Raw genomic sequence first — 7,132 nt, 5'->3', positions numbered from 1 at the left:
CCCCAGTACAGCCCACTGTGTTCCTGTCCCAGGGTGCCGGGTGATCCCTCTTTGGGGGGAGGTTGGAAGGGATTTGAGGTGAAGCTGGGGGAGATTTGGGGGGATCTGGGAGGGGGGATGATGGATAGGAATTTGGGAGGTTTTAGGGTGTTTTGGGTGCATTTAGGGGAGTTAAAAGGGGTCTTGGGAGATCAAAGGAATCTGTAGGGGGAAGAGATTAAAAGGAAAATGGGGGTTGGGAGACATTTGGGGGGGTTAATGATGTCTGGGGGGGAAAGAGGAGGTGAGTCCTGATGCCCCCCTGGGGTTCCCAAGACCTTCTCGGTGTCCCTAATTCCCCCCCTTAACACCCTGAGACCCCCCTGGTGTCTCCAATGTCCTCAGGGCCTCTCCATGGCCATAATTCCCCCCAATTCCACTGTCCCCATACCCCACCCCACTGTCCCCAAACCCCAACCCTGATGTCCCCAACCTTCCATCTCACCCCAGGAGCCTCCCCTGGACCCTCTGACACCAAAAACATCCCCCCTCCCCGCCACAGTCACAAAGGCCAAGGGCATCTGGGGACACGTTGGGGACAGCTGGGGGGCTTTGGGGGGCACTGGGGGAATACTGAGGGATACTGGGACACACTGGGGGGAACCAGGGGGCACTGGGAGGGACTGGGGGATTACTGAGGGACACTGGGGGGCACTGGCAGAGAACTGGGGAGTTACTGGGGGATTACCAGGACACACGGGGGGACACTGGGAGGTTACTGGGCCATACTGGGGGTTACTGGGTGCTCCCTGCAGGATCACTGAGCCATACTGGGGGACAGTGGGAGGTCACTGGGACACACTGGGTAGTCACTGAGGGGGTTATGGGCCATACTGAGGGTCACCGGGAGGTCACTGGGCTATACTGGGGGCACTGGGATCCCCTTATCCGGATGCAGGATATCTCCCTCCCCAGATTTTGGGGGGCATCCCTAGGACCCCTCCCCTGAGAGGTGGGGGACCCCTGAATCTCACTGCTGGGCTTTAGGGGACACCCCAAAATCCCCTCAAAACCCCTGAAATCCCCCTTCGACCCATCGAAACCTTCTCAAAGTCCCCTCAAATGCCCTCAGAGACCTCATCCCTCCCCAGCACTCCCTAAATCCTCTCAGTGACCCGCAAAACCCACCTGGGACCCCCCAACCCCATTCAGGGACCCCCCAGTACCCCTCGGGGACCCTCAAAACTGTCTGAGACCTCTTAAAACCCCTAGAGACCCCAAAACTGCCTAAAAGGTCCCCGCAAAACCCACCCAGGACTCCCAAACCTCCTCACAGACCCTCAAAGCCCACCTGGGACCCCCCAAATCTCCTCAGAAACCAAAACCCCCTTGGAGACACCCAAACCTTTTCAGGGACCTCCAACCTCCCCCCCCCCAGTCCCGTCAGGACACCGAACCCCCTCAGGGACCCCTCACAACGTCCCCGGGAACCCCCGAGCCCCCCCCGCTAAGCCCTCCCGAGCCCTCCAGCTTTTCCAGCCACAGCCGCGCTCCCTGCAGCCCCCGAGGGGATCCCCAGAGCCCCGCTTTTACCGTAGTCCCCGCCAACACTCACAGCGAACTGCAGCGGCCGCCGCCTTCTCCTCACTCCGACCACGCGGCCAACATGGCGCCCGCTCTGCCCACCCTCCGCCTTTAGAGACCCGCCCTGCAGCCAATCAGCGCGCGGCCACGGCCCCTGCCCGCCCTCCGCCCCGCGTCCGCCATGCGTGATGCATTGTGGGAGTTGTAGTGTTTGCGGAGGGGAGGATAGGATTTTTTGGTTTTTAGTTTTTCTGTCTTCTTTTATTTTCTCTTTTTTATTTCTTTCTTTTCTTTCTTTTTTATTTCTTCGTTATTTTTTCTCCTTTTTTTCTTTTTTCTTTCTCGTTCTTCTTCTTTTCTCTTTTTTCTTTGTTCTTTTTTTTCTCATTTTTTTCCTGTTTTTTCTTTCTTGTTTTCTCTTTTTTTCTCCTTTTTCTCTTTTTTCTTCCTTTTCTTTTTTTATTTTATTTTTTCTTTTTTTTTCCTATTTCCCTTTTTTTTTTACATTGTTTTCTATCAGTTGTACTTTCAATCAGTTCTACTTTCAAGGAAGATTTAAACATATATTAAAACAATCTCCAGGTACTTAGCTTACAACAACAGATAATCTGCCATTGTTCCAGGTTCCGGAGGATTCCCAAGAGCACAAACACTGAGACATCAAGGGTGGAAGCCAAGCAACTTTATCTTGTCCCTTGCCATAGCCTTCAATCCACACCCAGCCCTGGATTTCTGGAAAGCCGCTGGGCAGGAGCAGGAGATGGAGCTGGTGCTCGGCAGGAGGGGCAGCAACAACAAACCTGTGTCTTTGGCACAGGGGAAGGAATTTAGTGCTCGAGGGGTTACATTACACAGGCTCCCCTGGGGATCAGCTTATGCCTGGACAGTAAGAACAGCAAGAACATTCCTAATAAAAATGCCAGAGTGAAGGGAGCGGAGGGGGAGCAGGGGCAGGAAAAGGAAGCAGAGCGATGGAAGATGGGCTGGGGCGGTCGGGGCTGGGGGAAGGCAGGCTGGAGAATGCCTTGTTTTGTGCAGCAGCTGGACCAGATCCACGGCAGATGTCGGGGGAGCCTCTGCCACATGGATATGCACAAACAGATGGTACCAAAGCTCTCAGAGTGGTTGGGGGCTCTGGGCGTGGCTGCGCTCTCGCCTCAAGCCAGGATATCCCAGGGCAGTGGAACAGCAATTCCTGTCAGCTCACAGCAAAGATTAGTGGGGTTTGCACTGGGGAAATATTGATGCTCCAGCTTCTTCTTCTGTTTTTAGAACTTTGAGCTTGCAGTCGGGTAGAAGGGCTGGTGGGGGAGTGGGAAAGACCCATTGAGGGACACATCTCATCCCTCAGTTAGATGGAGCTAAACCCCTAAACTTGCTTAGGAATAGCTGCTGATGCTCAGTTTTCTTTCCCTTCTGCTTCAGTGGGATATTACATTTCCCTGCAGTATTGGTGATACAATGGTATGTCAGCTGGAATGGTTTGGTTCTTACAGAAAGCATAAATGCATTTTAAGGAAGGTATTTTTACATAGGTGAGACCTCCAAAACAACCCAAAACCCACAAAAGGTAATATAAGTGCATAATCAAATGAACTTTGGGGTTTTCTTTTTAATTCTTGAGTAGAAAAGCCATCCCAGTTAGGGACAGCAATTTATTGCATTGCTGAAAAATAACCCAACCAACAAACAAACAAACAAAGAAATCTGAAATTGTTCTCTTTCAGATTTGGTTTTCATCATAATAATCCTTCTAGTGAAAAGGGCTAATTTGCTCTTTCTATAGGAATATTTTAAGTGTGATTATCATAATATCACAGCTGCTGAAAAGGTCTAAAATAGGACATTGATTTTGAACGTGTTCCTGTGTTTAGGATGTGGTGCTTAACATTCAAGAGACAATAGAACTGTAACTCATTTATTAATGTATAATCTCAGAATGTTAACTCTTGCTCTGTAAAGACATGCCACAAGGATTGTAGAAAGCTTGCAGTATCCCAGGAAGTACATGTGGTATTTTATCAGTGTAAATATGGATAAGATTTTCAAGATTTCTGCTGGCAATACTCCATAACTAAAGTAAGTTTTCCCTTTGGTGCTGCACTAGTTTATGATTTAATTGTTACTGACATTCCACCAGTCATATTATTAGCTTCACCAAAGGAAAGGGAAATAATCCTGTATTAATTTAACAGAGCAACTGAATTCCCTCAGTCACCGTATCCTTGGCTGTCTGAGACAGTGATGCACTTCAGCTTCCCTAAAGAAACTTCCACAAAAAAACCAGCTTGGGGTCATAGTGAGAGATCCATATTGAAGGATGTGCCCAAATTATCTTTAGGGAGGAGACCTTTTTTGGTGGGTGACAGGCAATGTGCCTGTGGCTCCCTTTTTCTTTCTGGGTTCTTTTTCCCTTTCTTTTTGTCAGAGGCTTTGGAAAAGGTGTTTTGTCAAGAGAATAATATTCATTTATGGCAATGTGAGCCGTTTCTATCCTGTACCAGTGAAGGCAGTCATCTAAATACCCATACCCATGCCCTTGAAAATCAAACAAGGAGAAAATATGGAGTATTTGTTTGAGACCAGATAAACTGAATGTAGTTCAGTAACATGGTAAGGCAATTGCTGTTATTTCACAGAGACATTTTTTTGTCTGCTGGAACTGAGGGTAGCAGCAAAAGCTAAAAGCCTTGCTCTGTGTCTTTGTGAACACACTGTGGATAAGTTCAAAGGAGCATTCAGAGATTGTGCTGTGTGAGCCTTTTTCCCTCAGATCAAAACAAGGAGTAATTAATGCTAAATCCAGCAGATGGCTTTCAAGTAATAACTTGGTCCAGTTTGTCCAACTGTGTACAAGCAGGGGAGGAAAATCTGGAACTTTAGAAGGGTTGTTTTTTACCTCGTTAGCAGGATATCCAGGGGTGCACCAAGTGCCTTCCAGTGAGGAGCACAAGAGACCAGTAGACAGTGACAATATTGTTCTAATGTTAATGTCACTGGAGCACAGAGTGAGATCACATCTGAGTTATGTTTCTTTAATCAGTGATTGTGAATAAAGAGAAAATCACATAGTTGATGACACTTTAGGATTTATTTCACACTCTTAACACTAAGGTATTTTCCAGCTGGACTTTGAATAAGGTTCCATGGTATATTGCAAATTTCTATCTCAAGTTAACAGTCTACTTCTTCCCAAAGAAATTCTCAGCACCTAACACCCTTTCATCATCTGGCTCTTTCCCTGATGGCTTGAGCTTGTTGCTCCTTTTGGTAAATACCCATTTGACACAATGCACTGGGCAGCTTCTGCCAAGTGCCACTGAATCTCACTTCTTCACTTGCCTTGAGGTGGTTGTGCTTTAAGAATCTGGCTGTTCAGATGCCCTGAAATGTCTATAAGTATTTCAATGGGAAGAAGCTTAAAGATGTGCTGTTTGGCACACATGAAAAATTCCCTGCCCAGAGAGCCATGGAAATGTAGGTGCTGCTCAGTAATGCTCCTTGACTGGGACAGGCACTGCTGACAATGTTTTCCTTCCCTCTCTGATTCCATTCCCACTGTTTTGTACAGACTCCTTGGGGGAAGATTTTGCACTGTACAGTTTGATAAGTTAGTGCAGATGTGTGTTTGCAGGCATGTTCTTCTTCTGTATTCCCTGATAACATTCAGGAAACTGATACCTGGCTTCAGCTTTTTCTTTCCCCCATAGTACTATTTTTATTTATTTCTACAGAATAGCTTGAGAAAATGAAGGTACACTTAGCCCCAGTTCACTTGCTGCTGTAATCTCTTCACCTTTTTTTCTTTTCCCCTCCCCCAAACTGATGGGTAACTGTGAAACCCAAGCTCAGGAATGTGGTTGGAATTGCAGGCCCCAGTCTGGGGGAGGTGACACTTTCATTCCCCGGGGGAAGAAGCCACTGCTTTGTTTATCAACATGCAAAGGACAGCACAGGATTTCTGGTTCTCCAAGCAGCAGCACTGGCAGGGAAGAGCTGCTTGCTTGGATGGAAGATGGTTGAGAGAAAAGTAGTGCTGGCTCACAGGGGGAGAGAAAAAACGTGTTATTTGGGGATGTGAAGTGGGGGGGATGACAAGCTAACAAGGTAGTGGAAGCCACGTGGACAGGAAAAGGAGGGCTTAGAGGAGACAGATCAGGACAGAAGAAGAGACCATCATGTTTCAGCCCCTGAATATCAAATCTTAGGAGATCATGAAGGAAAGTAGAAACAAAGCTCACCTGTCCTTTGGTGAGTTTCCAAATGGATCAGCTGTCATATTTTGAGGAGGGTGCATTCCAGGGAACTTAACACAGAAAAGTGACCCCATCAAATGACACATGTATAGGGATTCATTATGGGTGATTTTTATATGAGAGAACACATACACACGCAAAGATTTGAAAGCATTTTGGAATAAAAACTATTGAAATAGAGCCATTTTGTGTATAAATGTATAAATAGACACCTGGAGAGATACTCAGTACAAACAATATATTTGCATTTTCACGTTTTGCTTGTGTACACATGTAAATCAGTTTGTAGGACCTGTATTTTGAGTTCATACATTCATACAGATAACTATACATAAAGACATCATATTGAAGTTCTGATTTGATCCCAAAATCTATGTTTATCAAATTGTTACTTTAAGATGTTCTAATACAGTACCGTGCATTAGTACCTCTCATTTTAAAATGTATTAAAAACAGATTTTTTTTTTTGTCCCTGATGTTTCTACAGAGCACTTAAATTTTACTCTGCATTTCAGAGCTTTTTAATCCAGTGTTCACAAGCCAATCTATATCTTGATGACAGAGTTCCCATTTAACAATATAAACAGCATAATGCTACTGGTAATTAAGCTTTTACTACCTGCTTTTATAGAGTAGTCTGAGCTGTAGTTTTGCTGTGGTGGTTCTGATTCCTAAACTTAAATGCAGTTATACCATGTTTGTAGGAAGCAGGCCCAGTCTTCACATAAGGTTAAATACATAACACTGGAATCTCTCTGCTGTTAACAGACACAAACATGTCTATTGAACCTGTATATTTTGGAATTTGGTTTCGTTGCTGTATTTACTTGGTAAAATGCTGTGGAACAGATCTGGAGAGGGCATTTGTGTTTCCATTTGTGAATAGTATTACTGCATTTTCAGAGTGTGCACTGATTTGTTTTGATCTAAAAGACTGCCATGTGCATCACCTTAGGGCTCCAGTCACAAAAGATTTTGTAAGGGTTGAGCTGCATTCTAAGAAATTATTGTCTTTCCAGTGGTGGTTGTTTTTTCTTTTTTTCTGGCCAGAAAAAGCCTGTGTCTGTTTTTGCTGGTTGGGGCAGAAACACTTTGAACCTGGAAAATAAGTATGGTATCTTAGTTGTAATTTTAAGGAAAGGTAGTGGCTTTTGAGAGAAAAAATGCATTCCTAGTTCATTACTGATTCTTTCAACACGGAGTTCTGTGAGTGTGTTTCAGTGCAGTGTCTCTAAATTTGAGAATGGTCATTGTGCTGGAACAAGTTTAATCAGGGACCTTTCATATGACAGAGAACAAAAACTCTGAGCTGG

The 7,132-nt window shown here is 45.5% G+C and overlaps 1 long non-coding RNA gene across 1 annotated transcript; it reads right to left on the bottom strand.

The window, feature by feature from the left end:
• Positions 1–310: 310 nt before the first annotated feature.
• On the bottom strand, positions 311–5,611 carry LOC113961911. Its single transcript, XR_003532403.1, has 3 exons — positions 5,460–5,611; positions 359–362; positions 311–320 (listed from the first exon to the last, which is right to left on the bottom strand). It is a non-coding gene; the product is annotated as an uncharacterized LOC113961911 (long non-coding RNA).
• Between the last annotated feature and the right edge of the window lie 1,521 nt (positions 5,612–7,132).

The sequence above is a fragment of the Neopelma chrysocephalum genome, unplaced genomic scaffold, assembly GCF_003984885.1.
Source record: "Neopelma chrysocephalum unplaced genomic scaffold, ASM398488v2 Primary Assembly neopelma1_97462, whole genome shotgun sequence".
Lineage (NCBI taxonomy): Eukaryota > Metazoa > Chordata > Aves > Passeriformes > Pipridae > Neopelma > Neopelma chrysocephalum.
This window is presented reverse-complemented; position numbering and strand designations above follow the sequence as displayed.